This window comes from Pinus tabuliformis, chromosome 9, assembly GCF_031772625.1.
Source record: "Pinus tabuliformis cultivar Carrire ecotype Pingquan chromosome 9, CPIR1, whole genome shotgun sequence".
Taxonomy (NCBI): Eukaryota; Viridiplantae; Streptophyta; class Pinopsida; order Pinales; family Pinaceae; genus Pinus; species Pinus tabuliformis.
Window position 1 is genome coordinate 980,097,720 of NC_142307.1, and position 24,208 is coordinate 980,121,927.

A 24,208-nucleotide genomic window follows, 5' to 3' on the forward strand; every position below is an offset into this window, starting at 1 on the left:
GAAGCCATATTGTAGTCGCACCAAATTCCATCAGAAGTGCAGTTGTGTTACCATTTCCGAAATGGGTTATAATTGCAATTCTGAGCCATACTGAGGAAGTTACAACCATTTTAAGTTGCAGTCTCAAAACCGTAGCCAAAAAAATGAGATCAGTTGATTATTATATTATGGCATGACTTTAGTATTTGTTTTTTTTTAGGAGCCTTATTGCAATCACACCAGTGTTATCCAAAGCAAATTTTTGATATCATTTCATATTGGGGTCATAATAGAAATTTTAAGTAATATTGAGGAAGATATACCCTTAAAAAGTCAACTTTCCAGCTCTACAAGTTTTGGTTGTCAAAACTAGAAATTTTCTCGTGGCTTGATTTTCTCTCTACTTGTGAACCAAATTGAGTTCATTCCAATGCCACTTGAATTAAAGAATTAATGTCATTTCTAATTTGGGTTCATCACAATTATTCAAAGCAATATTAAAAGAATTGCAACCACTTTATGTTGTTCCATTCAAACACAAAATCCTAGTGGAAAAAGGAGATCCATTGAATATCAATATATTATTTCCCCTCATTGATGAATATTTAGATTTATGGGAAACCTACATGGAAGGAGCCCCTGAACAAAGCTTCTACAATGTATGAAGAGTGTAATCAAAAGTTTTTAATAGAACTTGAAGAAATGTTGAAGGAAAACCATGATCACTCAAGCATTGAAGTCATTCAAAATGAAAAACTACTTGTCATTCACCCCATTACACAAAGTACATAATGCATGTATTCTAAATTTTAGTGATTCTGGGACAAAAAATTTGAAATTTTTAAGCTAAGTTCAATAAAGGAATGGCATGAGAAAACACTACTTCCAATTCCACCTGTTATCATTTGAAGCTTTTGAAAAACAGAATTAGAGAACATCCTTTTTTACATGAGCCTAAAAACCACTTAACATGGTCAAAACCCTCTTCACTAGCATTACGATTACAATGGAAGCAATAAATGACCTTTATCGAGGAGCGCTCAAGCTAGGAGGCTAAATGAACTTTGAAAAATAAAGGTCTATTTTACTTACTAAGTAATAGGACACCTCCAAACAAGCTTCATATCTTGTATCCTAGTGTCAGACACCAATACGTGAGGATACATGTCTGACACGTTTGGCACATTTCCTCTTCATAGGACACCAACCAAACACATGTCTAATACATTCCCTAAATAAAAAGGAACATAATGAAAATATAAGATAGACAGTCATGGGAAAGAAGGAAATAACTTCATATCCTTTGGTGAGATTCTTGATATTCCCAGGCAAGAAACTCAGAGAGGTAGCAAGGTCAATAGAAACATCCTCAAATATTATCAGCCTCAAGACTATCTTGGGGTTTCCCAAGTACCCTAGAATGAGCAACAACTAACCCAATTTCTCAACTAAAGACAGAGAAATAGGGTGGGTGCAATCTGACATATCATAATGCAAATAAAAATTTGGAAAATTGGAGGAAACTAATAAAATGTTATCTAGGTCAATGGGGTACTTGAAGGAGAAGGTGAGGGAAGTAGAAATCATGTAGAATCAACCTCCATTCACAAGGTGAGTAGTAGAAAATTTGGATAGCTGCAACAAAGGAGAAATTGAGCTATTGAGGAGTTGAACCAACCCCTGATAGACCAGATTAGTGAGATCAAAGAGGGCCATGATAACGCTCGACACAATAGAGAGAGCAAAGTGAGTAGCATATGGAAAAGTTGCCAACCAATAAATCATGATTGCTAATCATCATACAAAGCAATAAGTTAGTCATTTCTGATATCTAAGTTGTTTTCAATCTTAGCAAATGTTGGGATTTTGTATAAGTTTCTGCCTTCAATTTGTCTATATCTTCATCTATAGGAATGATAGTCAAGTAGAAATGGGTTATGATTCCCATCTTGTAGTTCACAGTAAGAACCATAGTAAGTTGCAGGCATGAGGAATATCTATTACAAACAGAGATAGCAGACAATTTCATTCGGGAATTCAAGAAGGGGGTTTTCTGTATATAATTACCATGGTATAATGAGAGTAGAACTCATAAATTGATGGTGTTAGTATTGTAGAGAAAAAGGTAATGAAAGGGACTAGGTGAATATCGTAACCATTTTGAGTCAGTTGAAATCTTCGTGTATATGAAATGGGCACAAGAGCCTGAGATGGACTCAGAGAGGATAGTCGATTTGTGATCTCTGCAATAAAGTTTTAAGTATAGAACTTGAATGTCATGAAGTATAATGTCCCTATGAGCTGTGTTGGAGAAGTTGTGGTTCGAGAATTAAAGAGCTTTTGCTTTTGATGTTTGTTGATCATAGCAATGGATATGCAAAAACGATCATCCAATAGATGTGCGTTGGAGGGAAAATCGCCTTGTATATAATTTAATGCCAGGAAGGAGATTGATGTTGAAAATGCATTGAATGGGTTGAGATCCATTGCAAAATATGTATAGGAATGCATTGGCATTTTACAATTCCATTATTAAATTGATTTTCTGGAAAGTGTGGCATCTTGTGCTCTCGCTGGACATTTCAGCTGATGGTTTTGATAACTCCAATTGTTGTTGGAATTCTGAAATAAAAAATGTGTGCAAAGACTTAGAACCTCATTATTTGTGAATTGTGCAAGGGTTGCACTGAGTTCCAAAGGAGAGGGCATAATTCCTTTTTGGAAATGGGTATGGTATGGGAATTACCTCTGGATATAAATATTTCTGAGGTAAGATGAATTAATATTTTATTTCCTTGGTTCAAACTGGAATATGTTGGTTTGTATGAAGACATGGAATTCATGATGTGCCCATAAGGTGGTCTTCTAGATAAAGACACCACGGAAAAGGAACAAAACTGTGGCAGCATGGTTGCATTGGGAATGCATGAAAGAGCATATCTGTGTGAGATGTGAAAACACCCATTTTGAGTGTATTGGAGGGAACAAAGTGCAAAGTGGAATGTCAAGGAAGGTAAATATGTATAAATGATTGAATGCTAGTAGTTTGAAAAGCTTGCCAACATTTTGGGTGGCATCACTTCCTCTTGTATTTGAGTTGAAAGCTCTCATGTTGGTTCCAATACAAGTATTGTGGCCCATCTGAATGTTGTTACAATGGTGTTGAAGATGAATAAATGCAGGTAAAAGATAACCTAATGTTTTCCCAGAACCTATTTTGGCAATGGCTACTATGTCCTAATTTTTCATAGCAATAGGCCATGACTCGCACCTCTAGAAAAGAATCGGACCTCTGATATAATCTTAATGATAAACAAAATAACCTCTTCTAGGGATGAGATAGAGTTTGGCTCCAAGTGAAAAGATTTAGGATGAAGCTTGGTCTGCAACTCGGACACTCTCAGCCTTAGAGAAAAGCGAGAAATCAGTCTGCAAGGATTGTCAAGATCTGTCAACGATCTAACCCTAAATTTTCCTCCTTTGCTGAAGATGGAACTAAGCCAAAAACCACAATGCACTTCCTACACCAATATTTTAGCTTCTATTTGAATTAAAAATACGCCCTCAAGATGGAAGGAATAGGCTACTAAAGATAAGGGAAATTCGACCTTCTAATATTGATCAAATTTACTAAATTCAACCCTTACTAACAGAGGAACTTGACCCTTCTAGGAAATAGGATATTTCAGCTTCAATTTATTAATTAAACACTTCCAGAATTAAGCTCTCTTTTCAATGGTTGCTTGGTGTAGAGTATTGACAGTCACAATGTAGGCCCAACAGAAATTATGTCGTAGTAAGAAAAATCAAGGTGGACTCGTCAATCGAACTCTAGTTCAAAAATAAGCTAAAAGCCTTAGCATAGATGCAATGGTTCCTTCTGTCTATGAATTCCATATTCACTCTTCCAAGGAAAAAAATATTCTCCAAATGAAAAAAATTGGCAAGCTAAATTTCACAAGTCAATATCACTAAAAAGTACAATCATCCTGTGAGGCATAGTTGTGTTAAATTAGCAGAAAAGGTGCACATGCACCAGTCTGGAAAAGCTGAATTGATCTCAGATTGCACATATTTCACATGCATGAGGATAAAGGATAAACATTAAATGACAGTGATCAAATGACTGTTGACTTATTCAGAAGAGCAATCAGAAGTCCTAATTCGATGGCGAACACAATTTACTCAATCAACAACTCCTGGTTTGAAGCAATACCAACACTACAAACACATAAACATGTTCAACTTTCAGAGGCCCCAAATGAAAATGATCAGATTTGTTGTAGATACAACTTATCTTGTTCAAAATTAATTACCGATGACCTTTGGGGTGGCTTGTTACGAGATGGAGTTTCTAATGGTATTATTGGAATTTTGGTTGTTCCTCTTGTCTACTTGTCTTCCCATGCTTTGTTAAATATAGGGTTTCTTTCGCTCAAGGCTCCAACACTGGGGATAGGCGCACCTCTGCCAAGCTACAACATGTTGAATAACCCTTACATCAATGAAATATAGAGTTGTTCCTTGGAGAGACTTATTGCTTTATGAAATCTTATGTTAATTTTGTGAACCTTGTAACAAATATTCATAGTGTTCAATAAATTTGCTTCAGCCAAGAATCTGCCTAACCAAATGCTCATGGATTCCTCTCACCTCTCAGATAATACCCAACAAGATTTTAATGTTTTCCTAGAAGTATAGGTATAATAAATATCCATATTATAGATTCTGATGCAAAATTAGGCCATGTTAGTACCTAACTTAAGAAGGCTTCACAAAGACCTGTATTGTCTCACAGAAGGTGCAAAATCATTGGAATTTTTAGAATAATGAGTTTGAACAATAGATGGTGAGAAATGTCCTCATTCAAACTAAAATATTTAATTTCAAATGTTACAGATGGAAGGGCCTTAATTTTAGTCAACCTATGCCATTAATAATTTCTCAAATCAGTTGTGTGCAAACTTGGTTCATAAGTGCCTAAGCTTTGTATTCATGGCTTGCAGGATGCTGACAAATTTTGCATGCCCATTCTCCACAAAGCATGTAATTTTATGGCTTGATTTCTAAAATAGGCATGAAAGTAATAACATACCTTGGTCCTAGACACACAAATTGGGAGTAATATTTATAAAATTAAATATAATAAATTATTCTATTTAGATAGGATATCTATCAATCCAATATCATGGCTATTCAAACCACAAGCAAAAAATAATGCCATTTTCCAGTGTTATTGACCACTTTATCCAGTGACCAATTAGAAAACTTCCAAAATTTTGGCTAATTTCTACATTTGGAACTATTATCTTAACATGTATTCTAACATTATAAATTATGGTTTAAATTTGAATTATGTCAATTTTGACTGAAAGCAATTTACAAGAAGGAAAAACTATGAAATACTTACAGTTTCATTGGTTCGTATGTTTCCACCCTATGACTCTTGCCCAGTTGTTGAAGGTGGTAACATGCACTCTACTCCAGGTTTGTTCCCAAATCTTTGGCATATGATACCCTCATCTTCCTTGTTAGACTGTTCTTCATGGCCAGGCTTTGCACCTCTAACAACACGGGCACCCTCAAAATAAGATGTGTAACTAGTATCTTGTTTAGTATTCCAGTTCCCAAACTTCAGAACATGTGTTGGCCGCTGTTGTAAACAAATACAAGAAAAACACCCTAAAAATGTCAATCTATAAAAACACATACAAGAAAACATCCATAGATATCAAAGTTCACAAAAGAGAGGGGAACTCTAAAATCCCTTGCCTTCACCTTTTAGGATACCATTGTTGTTTGTTTATTGTAATCCTTAATGTTCCATGATGTACTTATTTGATCTATGAAGTATATATGTAGCATTTCTCAACAAAAAATAAGAGAGGGAGACCTTCCATATGACAAAAGAATACTTCAAGCTATGTCAATGGGACTAGGAGGACAACATTTGACAACGACAATAAGGACTGCCTAGAGCATCTATCAACCAGTTCTAAAATCTAAGAAGAATGAAAGAAGAATAGATAATAAAATAGAAAAGGAAGGGGACCCAAAAGAGTATCCCTAGAAAGTCGAATTGATAATAGATAATACTTGAGAGAGAACCCTCCAAGTCATGGCTATTCCTCTCGAAAGAAAAGACTATGGAGGTGAGGAAGAGCAACATCCTTACTAGCATTTGAAACAAAGAGGAGCCATCACCATCCACCACCATAAATGTGTCAATGTTGACACGGTTACCCCTTGGTTTGTGCAAGAAATCACAGGGCTAATTGAAGGTCTAAAGGATTTTTAATGACTTTCATAAGGTGAATGAAAAAAATATGCAAAAGGGCATATGACTGTTATGGTTCTCAATTCAAGTCAAGAAGCATGAATGGGTCAAATGTGCATAAATAAAGTTACATGGGTTGTGTTTCAAAAGTGACTTTGCAGCAGCACTTGTAGAGTTTTCATGGCATAAAAAACTTATAATTGGAGGCAGTTTGAAACTTTGATGCCATAGAAGAATTCAAACAAAGACTTTTTGAATGTGGTCACAAATGTTCTGTGTGCTTGGATCATTTGTTCCGAAGTAGAGAATGATAATGTCCATATCAAACCAAAAATGAAGGGTCTACAAGATACTCCTATATTACAAAAAAAAGAATTGTTTGGCACACAAGTCAAAGTTTGACAAAAAAGCTGAAAGGAATTAAAAAAACATTAGATTGGAAATGATGTATATAAAGGCAAGTGACCTATCAAGCACCTGAAAAGAAATAAGGAGTAAACACCTGAAATTTCACTTGAATTAGTATAAACTTGGTGGAGAAGGACATCTACAAATGGTATCCCAGCAATTAGGAAACAAAAGCTGGGAAGTGGAGTCCCTATGGGGCCTTGGTAAAGACTACATCTGCCATTCTTCAAAAATAAGGAACAACACAGGGCATTTACTGGAATGGAATATGGATGATTGCAAGAGCCCTAGCTTATGTACAACCTTGGTATGAAAATTTTGATCCAGCATTCACATCTAGATTCTACACATAAATATCCTCTCGAGCATATTTCTGAGATAGAACTCATTGATCAAAGGATAAGAAAAGTTCCATCCTATGAATATGTTTGTGGATTTTCTCCAAAAGGCTTATAGCATGAACAATATTTATTTGTAAGCAGGTGTCCTTTTTATCTATCCTTGGATTATTTCAGTGTGGTTGAAGGCATTATATATGCTTTGAGAATGTAAGTTTTAACCCGGTACAATTAAGTTTTAACCCTGTACCATTTAGCATTCTAGGTCTTGTTCTAGGGTTTCACAAACCCTTGGGAATAAGATTTCAATACAAGTCATATCCTTCTAGACTTCTAGGGTTTGCAAATTTCATTGACACCCTTTGCTAGTCCAAAAAACTTGTCATGCGCAAATTATCCTGCTATATTCATGGAACCAATCACTGTTCCCAAAAAACAATTGACATTGATCCATTACAAGATGCCATCATATCATCTCAAACCTTTGAAGATCATTGATCACATTGAGGAATCACTAGCTTATGAAACTGAGAAAAAAAAGGCTTTAGGAGAATGTTGTCCTTTAGAGGCCTTAGGCTACACCAATTGGAGTCCAAGTATGACACTATCATCAATGCTATCTGGGGAATTGAATTGGAAAATGAGGAAGAAAAGGAGAAAGATACAAAGGCATAGGAACCAGCAGTGACAAATGATGCTGGTGTTCTAGCACCAAAGGAAGAAGACCATGCCAAGGAACCAAGAAACACTTCCACAACTCCAATTGATGTGGATTCAGGTTGTTGTAGCAAAATCTTGAAGAGCTAAAATGTCGAAGATTTTTGAAGTAAACTCCAACTAGGAACCAAGTGAAGATAATTTATATTATCATTGTATATGAAAATGGTCTCAAGCGCTTTCTAACGAACAACCTATGTCATTTCCACATCCACCTTGCCCTCTTTGCAAGATGCAGAGTACCTCAATAATACATAATTTTATTGCTCCAACATTTCAGTGCCACTATGTCTTAAAGTTGCTTGCAAAGATCTTTGCCTTGTCAGAAGTACATGTTTCATATTAAGGGTCTATTTTGAGCCTCCATATGTTGCAGTTAGCAATAATCAGGCTTAGGGCATTGGAAACAACATTAGAATATGCCAACTAGTTGTTGGTTGCAATTTTGGATATGCTGAGAGCTTTGAGCTTTGATGAAAAAAAAGGATGTGGACATTGCTATGCATCATGTCCTTGGAATTTTTTAATCTTTCCAAATAAGGACAATACAAAAGAGTTCTACTAGTGAATTGGAATTAAGACATGCACAATTCCATATGTGCAAGATCCAGTATCTTCGAGTCTGGACCCTAGATTCAACTTCCCATTCTCCCAATATTGATAACACAAGTAGTTTTTATTTCCAATTCAAACTGATAGTTCTATTTTTATACATGGAGTCAAAGCGAACACACAGAGGAGAATTTGTTTGAAGACAAGGTCAATACTGCCCCTTTTGAACATGGACATCTAGAGAATTCTGGGCAATAGACTATAGGTAAATCGGCACAAGGTATGATGTGGTTTGAACAAGTGTAAAAATTTTGGAAAGACAAATTTAGCACAATCATCAGAATGGATCATTCACCTACAATACCCACTTGTTTTAGTTTTGAAGATATATCAACTCTCTCTTTTCAAAAATATTTAGAGTTAAAATCACATGGACATCCTTCTAGCCAATTGCAAAGATCAGTTGAATTAGAAAATCCTAAATTTGGACAAACAACATTTTAGGATCCAATGGTCACAGGAAACTAGGACATGTTGAGATTTGGGGGCTCAAAATCTCAAAAGAGCCTATATGCAGGGATTGAGAATCCTGAAAGAGCTTATACCCATGCTTTATATATATTAATAATTTCTTTGTTTGTTGCAGAGGGTATTTTGATAAAGTTGTAAAAGGATTTGTTTTTCTTGATAGAAAGAGTGGGAAGGCTTATAAGAGTTATCAAAGATTGGAAAGGTCTTAGAAGTGAAGGGAAATGACCCAACATATTTACAAGAGTTTGGGAATCAAGAAGATGGAAGTAGAATCACTGTACAACTTTTAAATCCATAATATAGATTCAATAAGCACTCCTATCCACCCTATAAACTTCTCCCACATTATATCTCATCTCTGAACACATTTATTTAAAAACATCAAAGCAATTGGAAAAAATTCAGTCAATGTGGTGGTTAGGCATGCCTCTGTTTAACAACCATTTATTTTCAAATGAGAAAAGTATAACATTTCAGGCCATGTACCCCATTATCAGTCAGAAGAATTTTGTGCATTTAAGAAATGTCTTAGACATCTCCATGAAAGACACATGCATGTTTTCATTCCAATCTCTAAAAACATAATTTCCCACAATGAAAGAGATTTACAGAGTTTCCACTAACACCTTGTTTCCCTTAGCATTGCCTTGCACGGTAAGGTATATGCGTGTGGAAGGATTTAGTTCTCTATTAATGTTGGAGTTTCCATTGTTAATTTGTCCAAATTTTAGTAGTCTATAACATCCCATACAAATGGGTCACTAATGACTGACAAGGACTACTCAAGTGGGCTCACAAGAACACTTTTAAACTTCATTTCAGACCATAGATTAAGAATTACCATGCCTTGGATTTGTGCAAGAATGACAATTTCCTCTGCTGGAAAACTGTGAAAACATTGATAAAACAATGTTGTGGATAAGAGCAGTCATTTACATACCATGAACATGGGTGTGAACTGCAACTAGGTGTAATGAAGATCCAAGTAGATAAATGCACATAGCCAAAGGATGGAACACCATGGAAGAAAACATTGTGCCCCAAGCTTGTTCTGCTTTGAGACCCAAAATCAGAGATATGCAGGATACCTAAAATTATAGTGAAGTTGGAGCCAATTACACAATTTTTTTCACAGTGAACTAGTTCATTGTTACTAGAATATGTTTTACATCATCGTGATGAAAGCGATACAAAGAAAGGTAGGTAGGAAAACCTTCTAAAGTTGGTGTAATTTTAGGAAATACTAAAAATGGTGTGTCTTGGGAACTGTACAAAGAGTATAAAGTTTGGGAGCATGACTTTGTGGGGCTAAGGTTTGTATGAAAAATCAAAAAGAGCAATACACATTGTGGCCCCACCGTATAAATATTTTCTTTACTCTTGACTTTAGCCACCTTTCTTTCCCACTGCATCCCTATGCTTATCATCTACAACTTTGGCTTGAACTAAGAGATGTTTTTTAAAATCTTAATAAAAACATAAATGGTATGTGATCATAGCTTTTGATCGATGATGTTTCTTGTCATTTTAAATTTATTTATTTATTTGTTATTTTTCTTTATTTTTTTGGAGGGTAATTTTTTTTACAAAATCAATCATTTTATAATTTTTTCTTAATGGAGGGTATAAAAGGAGATGCTTGATGAATATAGGATAATCACAGTTTTCTAGGAGTTCAAGGCCTCGTTCTGCTTAGGGATTGAATTCACCAGTAATTGAGTTTGAAGTGGAGGGTTCTCACATGGCTATGGATGGTGGGGAGGAAGTTGTTACAGGGAAATTTATCACTGGTTGTGAGACATCATATGAGATGGGGTCGTCCTTCAAGGAAAAGTAAGGAAGACAAGAAGAAGAAGAACTATGATAATTATTCACATCTAAGAATGCATTTAGATTTTGTATTTTGTAGTGCCAATATCCTGGTTGTGGAAGTTGAAAGAGGGTGGAGAGAATGTGGTGCTCAATTTATGCTTGAAGCTTTAGATCATAATGAGTGGATGCTTGCTATGAAGCTATCTGGATTTACAAAATATACCTATAAGGCACAACAACTTCTTTAATCAAGCACAACAAATCGTTACACCAATGCTATGATATGGAGAGGTGAAAAGGATTGGAGCTTGGAGTTCTTGATAGCAAGCAATGGAATCTATTCAAAGAATTTCATGAAGAATGCCACAATTGGATTTTGCAAGCTACCTCAGTGAGGAACATACCAAAACATGTAGTGCGCAAGATAGAGGATTATGGTTGCAGTTTTAATTTTTTCTTCTTTTCTTCAAGATATATATCACAATTAGAGAGTGAAGTTGAAATGGCCTTGGACACTTTCTGTGTCATGTGTGGCATGGAAAGTGGGGGTGAGGAGTGGCTTAGTGACTTAAATAATATGAGGGTTGGTGATGAAGGTTACCAACCGATTCAAGTATTGGAAGAAACATTTGGGAGAATTATGGGTTTCCTAAAGAAGGTTTCCTTCACACACCAATGTGAGCTATTGAATAATGATGTAGCTAACTTCCGTTGGGATATTGCACCTATGGAAGTAGTGAAATCCATTTATGCTCATTAGCAAGAGAAGAGATGGAAGAAAGGCATGACTTTTGTTAGACATTTTCAACCTGATTCTTGGGAGTTCTACCAATAGCAAACAAATGAATGTGAGTCACAAATCAGTGAATTACAAAACTCACTAGCATCAAACAAGAATTAGTTAATGCTGGAAAGACCATTATTGTTTGCATTTTGCCTAAAACATAAAGGATTTGAAATTCCAAACAAGACACAAAAAGATACCTTGTAGGAAATTCAATGCAAGGAAGTAAATTACTCAAGAGATTAGGAGAGTAGCATTTTCCTAGCTACCAAGAAGTAGGGTTGGATGATCATTGAAGAGGACAATTCTTCAAATGAATTGGGTTATCTGTATAGCTCCATTCCTCCACACATTGAAATTCATTCTCAACCTGGAAGGTATGAACAAGGTGCTTATGAATTTTGACACTCAAGAAGTGGTAGGGGATGCTCCAATAGAACTTGGGGATATCTACATTGATCTCTAGGACACAAGTCTTGAGCTTGCAGCTTTAGATGAAACTACATCAAATGATAAAAATGTGTGTTGTCTTAGATCAAGACTAGAAAGTGTCTCGGAAATAAGAGGTAAAAATGGTGATCTATGGCACTCTAAATTTTAATACTTCCTAGTGATGGTGGGTGAGGTTGAACAAAAAAAGGATGTAAAATTTATAGGTTAGACTCAAAACAACATTAAAAATTCAAGAAGTTTTCATTCCATCCCCGAACCTGGGTTGGGTCCACTTGGCCCCATGTGGTCCCACTTCTCAATAAAGATTATTTTTCAAGGACCATTTGGGAATCCAAATTTCTCAAGGATTATAGGGATAAAGAACCTCATTTATAGGCCTATCCTTTCTCCCAAAACCCTCCAATCCTCACCCCTTATCCCTGGTGGACCAAGTCCCTTGCTTAAAGAGAAAGCAAGTTCCATTCCTCACTCCATCCTTGGGAAAGGGTTTTCAAGGTCACTTCTCACCTATCCATTGACATATACTTTACAAGTGATCCCTACACTACCAGGACTCCTCCCATTGGTGAAATTCCATAAAGAGAAAGGAGACTTAGTTGTGGTGACAATGGGCTAAGCCTCCACCGTTGCCCTTAACCTAACAATTTCCCTCTTAGTAACCCCTTTAGGTCCCCTACTAGTTTGAGTGGTAACAGGGCCACATCTCTGGACATGCCTCTTGCAAAACGATTTACACGTTTTTAGAATTCATTTCTTCTAAAACCATTTCTTATGTTGTTTTTATTTCTTCTTCCTCCTCTCGTCCTACTTCTATCTCTAATGAGACATACAGTGAGCTTCTAATGTCTGCATATTATGTTTGACATGAGGCTTTCTTTGTATCTTTATTATTTTGGAGTATTAAGGATTAGATTTTGGTTGTTTTTTCTTTTTTTGTAGATTAGTGTTAGGAGTTTCTTTTGCACTCCCATTATGTACTTGCACTAATTCTACTTTTTAATCCCAATAAGTCTTGTGTTCATTAGTTGGACATTAAACATAATCTTTTCTTATCTTATCTGCAACTGCATTTCATTGATCTTAATCTTTATCACTTTAACAAATACTTTAGCACTTATATTCCTTCATGTACTTATAATTATTCCTACTTCTGTTCTAGAAAATGTCTTTCACACTCCAATGTTGTCCTTTTGTTTGTTGGGTGTATTGTTCAGTACCATTGAGCTACTCTTGTGATCATTTATTGAAAATAAATAAAATCACCTTATCTAATCTTATCTAGTATTGAACTGTGTGTTAGTGAGCCTAATAGATTCAATTTAGTTTATGGCAATTCAATGTTAAAATAAAGAGCATATTTCCATGTTTGTCTACTATTAAAGAGGAATCAAGATCCACTTGAGATAACGAGTTTGGAAAAATACATTCTTCCAATAGAATGTTGCTTTATCAAGTAACTTAGTATCAAAAAATATGGCTTGCGGAGCAACCAAGAAACAATAAAAATCCTTAAAAAAGAAAAATGAAAATCGATAAAATTTAAAAGGGCAAATACTTTATAGGAAAGACAATAATGAATGGCCAGGCTAGTTGCCTAGGACATTTCCATTTTCAGTTTTGGTAAGGAAAATTGTATGTGAAGGTAGGCTGCGGACTTCATCTCAATAAAGATTCATATTCTGTATTTTTTTGGTCTGCCACTTTATTAAAAACAATGTAACACTAATCTGGAAACAAAGCGACACCACTCACACTTTATAGAAAGTAACAAAGACACTCCTTTGGAAAAAATTAGCCATGAAAGGAAATATCATGAAATAGTGTCCATGAAAAGCATTTATTATCCATGTATAAGCAAAAGGCACTAGAATGGTTGGCTGAATTAATCAGTGAAACCACAGTTGAAACTGTCTATTTTGAGGTGAATGGCCTTATATTTATGAAAGCCTACTCATTGTAATAGTATGTTCCTATTGGATAGTGTTGGGATAGCACCTACTAGTTCCTAAAAATAAATAAATGTTAACTTCGAAACAATTCACCATTGAAGAAGTTGCAACTAAAAAGTAAAAAATAAACATGAGGATGGTCAAGTTTAAACCTGCTACATGTAGTTCAGGATGCAATTTTGACTCCTTCACTCTTTGTAGGTTCCTCACCATCGCTCATGGTTGGCTCCGCATTAATTTCTGCAAACACCACTTCATGACTGGCGGTCATCCTCAATGTAGACTGAGACTGCACTTGTATACAGTCATTCCTCCTTATGCATGTCTTCTACCATGGTCATGCTCTCTTGCCCCTTCCTCGCCCTTCCCATCACCAATTTCAATCATTTCTCACATTGCCATACTTTTATCCAAATTAAGAAATTCATAAGCATCAATTGGCTCTGCCTTTATGCATTTTTCTTGCCAAGTCTGCTTCGTTTGTCTCAGCCTGCTGGGCTTGAGTGGGGCCTGCAACCCAACTGATTGAATTCCATGTTGTTTAATGGATTGTTGGTGGAGTGTCTATTGATGCAGATCCTATTGTTGGAGGGCCTATTGGTGGGCACTTCTAGGAGAGGGAACTAGGCTCTAAAAATCATTCACAAGCAACACTACCCTATCTACATCCCTTTGGTTGATATAGTTGTTGCTATTATTATTGTTACTGTGGGTCTTTTCCATATGTTGTGCTATGCCATGAGAAGGTGACTTGAATTTTGATCCATTGGATGATTCTTGGAAGTTGAAGAATCCTTCAAGGCACTCATTCCAGAAGATTTCTCCCTCTTGTTTTGTTGTGAGGATGAGGATCAAATAGGAGGGTCCCCATTCTGTGCAATAATGCTATTTTTGGATTCAGATTGTGAGACTCCAAAAACATTGATGACTGGCTTGTCTTTCGCCATGGCTCATAACCACATCAAATTCATCCATCCCACCTCACACCCACATCTAAAGAACAACAAGGCCAATTGTCCATAGCTCAAACCCACATCAAATCATCAAAAAATGTTGACCCAAATCACACAAGGTCCACTTTTGCAATCAAACATGGCTTGAAACCGCAACAACACACGAAAAATTTATCATACTTACAAACTTGGAGGGGACCAAGACAGACATAGCCCGTGATAGTGAAAGGCTCCAATGATGTTGATGTGGAAGTTAAACAATAGGTAGTTGAAGATATGCTAGAAAATCTATAGAAAGAAATGCACAAACCCAGAGAAGTAGGAAATCCAAAGGAAACCACTCTAACCCTTGAGTTTTCCACTGGTCAGTGGCAGAAGTGGGATTCCGAGAATGAGAAAAGGATCCATAACAAAGATGAGGGTTGTATTGATAGATTAATGCCTTTAGTCGATCTCCTCTGTTCACATGAAGTCCACCACAAAGAATTTGATGGGCTTCATTTCTTTAGGCAAAGATTTACTTGATCTGTCCAGCCTTGTACCAGTGGTGTATCACATGAATGAGTTATACTGGAGATATTTCAGCCTCCCAAACAAAGTTATACAGTCTCCTGAACAATATTATAGATAGCAATAACTATCTCTGCACTTATCAATATTATGATAAGCCACTCCAAGAAGTCAGACTTTCTGTTTTGCAGTATTTCCAGGAAATAGCAAACATTATGCTCTACAAACTTGAGTTTAAAGTCCAAACTGCCAAACCGTTGGGTTAGCTCATATTCATCTTGAAGATACTCCCAAATTTGTGCATAGTTTGCATTTTTCCAGGCAATATCTGACATTTCAAAAAGACCAAGTTTAAGAATTACATCAACGAGATTGGAATTTTCCTTTCCTACAAGTTGAAAGAGTTTCTCTTGCTTCATGGTAAATGTGCCAGTTTTTTCCATTCTTCAATTTAAATTTGTAAACTCTACCACCATACCATCAACCTGTCGAACAAAATGGTCAAGAGCAATACTTTGTCCAAGCACACTTCCAATGATACGAATTCCATCAATATCAAATCTCTTCAAAACTATATAGTCTGGACCACCTTGCATCCATGTCTCCAAAGATGGCTTCTCCACTACATCATAATCATCCTTTCTTGCCTCATAAAGTAAACCTGAAGCATATTTTTTGGCAATTTATAAATATCCTTCTTCTTCATGATCAACAATGTTGAACAATACAACATATCCATATTGGAAGACTACCATATAATGGAAATTTCTCCAAGACTCCCTTCTCTCTTCAGTGTTGTTCACAGGTACATGTGTTGTATGGTGTTGTAAAGTGTTGTTGTACTTGAGTATGGCATAGTTTTCATTTTGTGTAGCAGGGGGCACAATGTCGAAAAAATGCTCCACCTGCAAGCTCTTCAAATCCACACTGGTGGAAAAGAAGAAATCCTTGATGGGAATATATTTAGTGTGTTCTTCATGTTGGACTCTAGTTATGGACTCACGGCTCACTTCAATGGCCAATTTCTTCTCTCCCGTGGAATCTAGGTGATCTCGTTTGTGGCCGAGAAAGAAGACGAGAATCTGACATGACCAACCTGCAACTTTGCACATGCGACATTGTAATTTCCTCAATGCAAGAAATAGATGATAAGATCTATGGAGTTGTTTATTGGAGGCATGAATCAAACCTATACTGCTGACAGTGGTGAAGAATTTAAAGCACTTAATCCCTTTGATCCTGCGGCATGTGACCAGATGCGTGAGAGAGAAGGCGCCAAAGGTTGGCCTCAATCCGAGACTTGCAGAGTAAGCAAGCATGGCTTTGGGTTAGCAATGCTGGCCTTCTTAGCCACATATAACCTTCGACGCAAGACGAACATGAGTACCAGGACTATGTTAGGAATGTGTTTCACAGGATGCATTCTTATGCGTGCAAGATCTTCGTTGCATATACCCTTCGGCGCAAGAGGAACATGAACACAAGGACTGTGTTAGGAATGTGTTTCACGGGATGCATGCTTGTTCCCGCAAGTCATTATGGGATGTTGGGAGTCCCACTGGGAGCCCCTCCTCGAGAATAGATCTCAAATCTGGCAGGCATGCTAAGCCGAAAGTGGCATCGACCCTCGATCCTTCCAAATGCGCCCTTCCTTCTCCTTCTTCCCCATGGACAAACCTTTCAAATGGAGGGAAATAAACAATTTTAATATTTGAAAGAAACAAATCCATGAAACCTTAAATGAAAATTAAATGAAATGCTCTTGTGTTTATCAAGGGAATTAAATTCCATTAAATAAAAGGTTGAGTCTTTTCTTTTGTTTAATGGGAGGTATTTTTATTATAAATAATTATTAATTTATGAAAAAATTTAGGTTTTTGTGTCACCAAATATCAATTGAGGGGATTTTTGGTTGATTTATCAAAAGTGAATTATGGTGATATCAAAACAAGTTTTGTGTGGTTAAAAAGTGCAGAAAAGTACTAATGTCATGGTAATGATCAATCATCATTTCCAATTAAATGTTTGGTTTAATAAGGATAATTAATTTATAGAGATTTTTTATGATGTTTAATAGAGGGAGTCAACATGGGAAAGGTAATACTTTGGCTCTCACATGTTTTAGAAAATTGATATCTCTTTGTCCATAAACATTAGGGGTGGAAAAATAACATAGCTTCTAGAGCTAAGTTTGTTCCAACTTAGTTATATCTTGAACCACAAATTGGTGTTGACCTCATGGATATGATAGAAATTTGGTGGCTTGTAGGGTAGTATTGTCATAAAATAAGAAGGGTAGACATCAAAATAAGCTTTGTGTGGTCAAAAAGTATAGTGAAGTAGTAATGTCATAGGATTAATGATCATTTCCAATGAAATGTTTGTTTTAGTAAGGATAACTAATCTATGGATATTTTCCATGATGTTCAATAGAGGGAGTCAACATGGGAAAGGTGATAGTTTGGCTCCCACATGCTTTAGAAATTGATCTCTTTGTCCATAAACATTAGAGGCAGAAAAAAATCCTAGGCTCTAGAGCTAAGTTTGTTCCAAATTAGCTATATCTTGAACCACAAATTGTTGTTGACCTCATGGATATGATAGAAATTTGGTGGCTTGTAGGGTAGTCTCGTCATGAAATAATGTTGTCACTTATTATCTAGTCATATATTTTAATCCTAGACTAAATTAGTCATTTAAGTTAGTCACTTATTAGCTAGTCGTATATTTTATCCCTAGACTAAATTAGTAGTTTAAGTTAGTCATTTTTAGTTTGGTCACTTAAAATTGCTCAAATTTAGTAGTAATTTACTTGAAATAATTGTGGTGACTAACTTTTTTAGTCACCTAGTCATTAATTTCATCATTTTCTACTTGTGAACTATTAGTTCAGTAAAAAAAAGTCTATATATATGATGATCCTGAGGTCGTTACAAAGTTTGCTATGTTTTTGGTTCGTTGGTTTGCAGTTGCTAGTTTTTTGGTTTGCAGTTGTTCAGGTAATCGTGTATGTCCCTTTCTATGTAGTTGGTATCTTTTTTGGATTTATTTGTTGGTGTTTTGTTTGTTTTTTCAGAGCATATATTAATTTTTTGTTTGTTTTTTGCAGGATTGGTTGGCGCCAGAGGAGTTCTTGCACCTCATCATTGCTGGAGGAATTATGTAAGCCTCCTCATTTGGACTGTACAACAACTAAAAACCAAGCATGTTGACACTTGCACTTCCTTCGATTTCTTTCTCTTTTTGTATGCATGTCTGTGTTCTTCTACCTCGTTTTCTAGAAGAGGAAAGATGTGCACACCATAGATCAAATGTTGAATATTAACTGGACTAGAACCGAAGATTTCATGGTGAAATCCTCCTTGAAATAGTTCATTTTAATTGATTGAGCTAACCCACTAGCTTATTTGCACACAAGCATGTCTCTTCAATCTATTGTACAAAGAGGTCAAAAAAAATATCGTAAACAACTAATTAAAACAAGGAGTTTTCCTTTTGATTCTTGTAAGCACTTTCTAGACTCCATTGTATCCTTGCTCTGGTTCTCTTATAAGGGAGGTTATAGCATGGTTTGTAACTTGATGAAATCGATATATGGCCTGGCCCAAGCACCTGAAAATAAAATTTAGTTAAGCATTGGAATAGGCTAGCTTTCTGATATCTCCTTATGACTACTCTAAATTTATGAATAAATCTAGCCGTGGAGTTAACATTCTGTGTCGAAGGACTTTATTTAATGTCCATTGTGGTCCATTGTGACCAACATAAGATAGTGTCCTTGATCCGAACTTAAACATGAACGCAACAACATACATATAATCATAAACACAGAGATGTAGCAGAAAAACACTTCATTTCATTAATAGAAAAATATTGAACTATGCTTACAAACAGAATGAAAATAAGATAGGTCGGACGATGGTAGCTTATCTCTAAGAAGAGATGTGGCGGCTACATGCCTCTGAACTATGTTACAATGAGTCTCAAAGGCCTATTTATTATTGAGAAACAATGGAAAAATGTAATGCCCCACTTAAATATTATCATGCAAATTTTATTAATGTTTACATTACCTGAAAATATTGAGAAATATTGGTGAATACCTTCATTTTGGAAACTATAAATTTATTTACTAATATAAATTCATTATTTCTATTTTATTCAAATTCCCAACTTGCCTTCTAAAATTGAATCTTAGGTAGGATATGGTCTCCTTCCATTATATCAAGTTATATATATTCATCTCACATTCCCATATGTACTTTCACATTTGCTTAGGAGAAGACATGGTCCTCTCCATTTAATTACGTCTCACATTCCCAAATGTACTTTCACATTTACTAGGGAGAAGACATGGTCCTCTCCATTTAATTACATCTCACATTCCCAAATGTACTCTCACATTTACTTGGGAGAAGACATGGTCCTCTCCATTTAATTATCAATATATATATTCATCTCACATTCCCAAATGTACTCTCAGATTTACTTGGGAGAAGACATGGTCCTCTCCCATTAATTTCCCAATTTTATATTCATATCACATTTCCAAATGTACTCTCATATTTACTTGGCAGAAGAGAAGTCAACTGTAAAGATGGAGGAGAAGTTAATGACATTAATGAGAGGTGATTGAGATGGAGAAGGGAGGGAGGGTATAAAAGAGAAGGAGGAAGGGAGAAAAGGGGATGTGGGGGTCTTGCTTTGATTTTGGGGTTGTTGTGACTTGAGTTGGCTATGATTTTAGTATTTCTGTGATTTTGGAGACATAAGGAACCCGTGGAGGTTTCTTGGGTTTGTTGATAGGAGGATATTGTTCATCTTGGTCTAGATTATTCATTTTGGACACACTACATCTGGTTGGGCTTGGGCTTGGAGGGCTAGGGAACCTGTGGAGGTTTCCTGGGCTAGGAATTATTTCCTAGTTGGCTGGGAGGTAAATCTAGTTGGGTTAGTCAAGAGGAGCATTCAGTAGGAGAAACAGCTCAAAGGCATCTCCACTAGCCACTGGTACAGGTATTCCTCTGTAGATTACTCATATAAATTTATTGAAATGAAATGTTCATTATAAGTTATAGGGATTAGAATGTAAATGGTAAAATTTTCATTGTTTAAAAAGTCTTGTAAGAAAGTAAATCATTGCCTCTTATTGCATTTAAATTCCAGAGAAATAGATTTGTTAGAAGACCCTAGGATAGGGCCTTACACATGGTATCAAAGCTTTGGTTCAAAATCTGGACCCAAAATGCACTAAACCCAAATTCTGCTACAAGAGCTTGTAACCCTTGTAAGGACTCATAATACTAATATATAGATTCTTCAAATTTTCCATCCGAAGCCCACCTTGCACCTATTTTCAGATCTTAAATCACCTCACGCGGTATCAAAGAAACCTTCATTTGTAGATGCCATGTAAGTGTAGATCCATGAGATGGACCATGTAAGTGTGTTTCCAAAGAACTGTTTTCCATAAGCTTGTATGCTAGCAACCTTGTCTTCCCATGGACATGGAAACCCAACAAAGACACAAGTTTTGGTTGCCTGATTTTGCTCATTAGTTCAATTTCACTCTGAAATTCATCGTCGACCTGTTTTTTGTTTTCATCTAGCATCTTGACCACAACACAAAAATCATCAGGGAACTCAGCAATGTTAGAATCCCTTTTTTTTTTCTCCCTTCAGGGCATTTATATCGGGTCTGATGTCTCTGATCGGAGTCTTTGTGCTGTTCGAATTCTGCCTCCTGGAGGTTGGAGTCCAACCTGGTCCATATCCTCTGGATCAATCACAAGAGCTCCATTTGTCCCTTAACTTCCAAATTTTTTTCGTTATACATTTTTGGTTATCCATGGTTGGTTATCCCTAGTCGGATGTCCTTATTCTATCAGGCGACTAGAGTCTGACTGGGAGATTATCCAGGTAAAAATTGGAGGCAGTGCAGAGCTTGGATGTATCCTGGAAGCAGTCCCCTTACATACATATAGACACATCATCATCTTCTAGATGATACAAAGGTTGCTAACATAACATTTTCTTGGAGTTAATGCAACATAACCTTGATTTGTTTTGGTATAACACCATAGAGACGTAATTTCAACTTTTATGTCATTTGAAATTGGCATATGAAAATAGCTTGGCATCATATGTTAGTCTTCTATTGTGGAGACCGATTGTGCATTTGCTTCTCTAATCCTTAACGTTTTGGAGAACTTCCTAAATGAGAGCACCAACGTGAGAACACAACGGGATGAGTTTATCTTAGATTTATTAGGACCTTTGTTGACTATACAAAAATTAATGCGAAGCTTGTTTATGGGGTGTGATTTCAGGATTTTCACAATGTTGAACCCGTAGAACTCGTCATGTATCCTCTTAAAGGAGAAAATCCCTTCAAACATGAATCCATCAACCTAGGAATGTATGCTTGTGGATAACTGAAATACAACTACAGACTTACATGAGGTTAATACATTGAAAATTGATTAGATTTGATGATCAGACATTAATGATTAGGATTTTTCATTCACCTTACCAACGGTCTTCATCTCTCATCTCTTTTGGGAACTAGATTTTTGTATTTTTAAGCATTTGTGGACCCATCGACATCCCTTGCTGCTCGATGTCATCACCTATAGGACATACATACTATATTGGCATACAACAGACACTAGAAGGAGGTCATGCTTGTTTAAACATTCCTTGGTTTCACTGATGTCATTGAAGCTGCAATGATGGTAAAATTATTGGTCTAGCCTCTACACAACTTAAAGAAAACAAGCATACGTTCCTAATCACTTTCTTTAGGCTTTTATGGAGAAAAAAAGGTACAATGTATCAAAGTAGGTTACTTGTAATGAAGTTTCACTGATTGCTATAGCTTCCTTTTCTCTCTATTTCTAATTTGTTTCTTGAATATATATAGATATATATATATATATATATATATATATATATATATATATATATATATATATATATATATATAATCTTGGTAAACTCTCCAAGATGAGACACCTGATGATGTCTTACATAACCACCACTGTTGGGGCGAACCCCAAATCAGTACCACTGGTTTTGAAAACTAATTCTTTATGAATAAATATGGATCAAAATAATCAATTTCATCATCTTCATCAGCAACTCTGGATTCTTGGCTGGCCTCATCATTGTACTTCAACAATTTAGTTTGCTACATTGCTAGAAACAAGGATGCCCCATCTGAACTTAACCAAACCTTCCTGGACTGATTCTGAACCATGCCTTTGAACATATGATGCATTTTGATCATCAAGAGGCCACTCAATGCCATTCTGAGCCACATCAAAAGCTGTTTGCGAACCATCAAGATCATCATCAGGAAGATTACCCGAATTTGTCTCAGACCCTTGCACTACTTCTACCACATTAGTAGAAATTCTGGTCAAAGTTTCTTTTCATATGTAACTTGAATTTGGAGAAGTATCTATTACACTCCTTTTATGTTCTTCACATGAATCCCTGTTCTCATTTCTTTTCTTTAGCAGCTAACTTTTATGGACCATAATTTCACCTTGATCACCTGTTCATGTTACTATAGTTCCACTGCTAGCATCCTTTGACATATGAAAAACAAGCGAAAATATTGTCCCCATGACAGATGGATGTGCTTTCTTTCATTCAATGTATGGGTCATCAATGGTAGAAAATGATAATCTCAGATCCTGAAAAATGTCATCACCCAACTCTGTATTAGCGTTTACAGCTGTGGCACTATTGCCTCCAATATTTTGACGATTGGGAGAAACAAGGCTAGTAGAAACATGAAAAATTCTATGCTTTCGAGCAGAGGAAGTAATCAATTTTGCAACTTTTCTTTCCTTCATTGGTCATAACAAGATTCTTTTTCACCTCATATTAGAACTGGGGCATATTTGTTCACGGTTACCAACTCTTGTCGAATATTTCCTTGATTTGTTCTTCATCATTAGTCTATAGATGTATTGCTTTTATCTGTAATTCTTTTCAACCTTCATGTTATGCCAAAAATAGTTAACTGAACACGACAACCAATTGTGTTCTTCAGGTTGAAATTTTACCCATAAAATTACATAAGGAAACATTAACAAGATTCCAATCTTGAAGCTCTCTGAAATATCTGACTCTTTTGTTTAGGGGAATGGTCCTCAAGTAGCTCATGACATCAACCAAGACATATATCTCCACCACGACAGAAAAGTCAATATCTTCTACTACTTCCTCATTGTTGTCTGACTTGCCAAAGACAAATAAAAATGATCCATCCACAGAAACAAGAGCTACTGAAGCAGGTGAAGGAAGAATTAGTAGCCTAGGTTTCATCATCAGTTGCTGATGGAGTTCCACCACCCTAACCCTGTTTGTATCATCAATCAGGATCAATTCCCTTTTTCCTGGTATCAGATGCATCCAAGTTACGGTTCCCATGCCAAAAATTTATGGAGATCCACATCTACCCCTGTCCAATATAATTTGCGGAAAGAATCATCAAACTTGTGTACTGCAACCTTAGAGGTTAGCTTATCATATAGGGCTAAAAATCGAGTATCTTCCTCAAAAGAAAATAAATCATAACCCCTCCTAAATCTTCGAATAGGATTTATGCCATATAACCTTGAACTCATGTGCGAGCAGTTATAAATATACAAGCATGGATTAGCCAAATTCTGAATGAACACCAGCAAGTGCCCGGACTTGAGAACCATCAATTACAATATTCGTCCTATCTTAGGGTCAAGTGTAACTAACTCAAATTTATTAGTGCACGTAGGAGTGATTCGATACTCGACATTTTGGCTTAACTCCTCCAAATCATTTTTTCCTTGGCATCAGCTCAGAAATCTTCCCTGCAATGCTCGGTTTCTTAATTCTTTCAATTGAAAACCTTCAGAATAACCTGTTCATAATAAGTATACCAAATACTCTGAACT

At 36.1% G+C, this 24,208-nt stretch overlaps 2 pseudogenes; both read right to left on the reverse strand.

The window, feature by feature from the left end:
* Nucleotides 1-15,253: 15,253 nt before the first annotated feature.
* On the reverse strand, nucleotides 15,254-16,582 carry LOC149152009 (protein RETARDED ROOT GROWTH, mitochondrial pseudogene; annotated as a pseudogene).
* A 5,762-nt stretch (nucleotides 16,583-22,344) lies between these two features.
* Nucleotides 22,345-23,227, reverse strand: LOC149152010 (uncharacterized; annotated as a pseudogene).
* Nucleotides 23,228-24,208: the final 981 nt, after the last annotated feature.